A 1,461-nucleotide genomic window follows, 5' to 3' on the forward strand; every position below is an offset into this window, starting at 1 on the left:
GATCTTCACCAAACATTGCAGGGATACATTGGATGTCAAGACACGTGGAAAAAACGTACAAAACAAGAGATTGGAGACATCAAGATTTTGGACGAATTTTTTAAGAATTTTCAAATTTTCAGATAGGAGGTTGCAGATAAGGTCAAACACTACATACTCAGATCTTCACCAAACTTTGCAGGGATACTTTGCATGTCAAGACACATGGAAAAAACGTACAAAACAAGAGATTGGAGACATCAAGATTTTCGACGAATTTTTTAAGAATTTTCAAATTTTCAGATAGGAGGTTCCAGATAAGGTCAAAAACGACATACTCAGATCTTCACCAAACTTTGCATGGATACATTGGATGTCAAGACACGTGGAAAAAACATACAAAACATAGGATTGGGGACATCAAGATTTTTGGACGAATTTTTTAAGAATTTTCAAATTTTCAGAAAGGAGGTTCCATATAAGGTCAAAAACTACATACTCAGATCTTCACCAAACTTTGCAGGGATACATTGGATGTCAAGACACGTGGAAAAAACGTACAAAACAAGATATTGGGGTCATCAAGATTTTGGACGGATTTTTTAGGAATTTTCAAATTTTCAGATGGGAGGTTCCAGATAAGGTCAAAAACTACATACTCAGATCTTCACCAAACTTTGCAGGGGTACATGGGATGTCAAGACACGTGGAAAAACGTACAAAACAAGAGATTGGAGATATCAAGATTTTAGACGAATTTTTTAAGAATTTTCAAATTTTCAGATAGGAGGTTCCATATAAGGTCAAAAACTACATACTCAGATCTTCACCAAACTATGCAGGGATACATTGGATGTCAAGACACGTGGAGAAAACGTACAAAACAAGAGATTGGAGACATCAAGATTTTGGACGAATTTTTTAAGAATTTTCAAATTTTCAGATAGGAGGTTCCAGATAAGGTCAAAAACTACATACTCAGATCTTCACCAAACTTTGCAGGGATACATTGGATGTCAAGACACGTGGAAAAAACGTACAAAACAAGAGATTGGAGACATCAAGATTTTGGACGAATTTTTGAGGAATTTTCAAATTTTCAGATGGGAGGTTCCAGATAAGGTCAAAAACTACATACTCAGATCTTCACCAAACTTTGCAGGGATACATTGGATGTCAAGACACGTGGACAAAACATACAAAACATAGGATTGGGGACATCAAGATTTTGGTCGAATTTTTTAAGAATTTTCAAATTTTCAGATAGGAGGTTCCATATAAGGTCAAAAACTACATACTCAGATCTTCACCAAACTATGCAGGGATACATTGGATGTCAAGACACGCGGAAAAAACGTACAAAACAAGAGATTGGAGACATCAAGATTTTGGACGAATTTTTTAAGAATTTTCAAATTTTCAGATAGGAGGTTCCAGATAAGGTCAAAAACTACATACTCAGATCTTCACCAAACTTTGCAG

The sequence above is a fragment of the Lepisma saccharinum genome, unplaced genomic scaffold (genome assembly GCF_977018435.1).
Source record: "Lepisma saccharinum unplaced genomic scaffold, izLepSacc3.1 HAP1_SCAFFOLD_148, whole genome shotgun sequence".
Lineage (NCBI taxonomy): Eukaryota > Metazoa > Arthropoda > Insecta > Zygentoma > Lepismatidae > Lepisma > Lepisma saccharinum.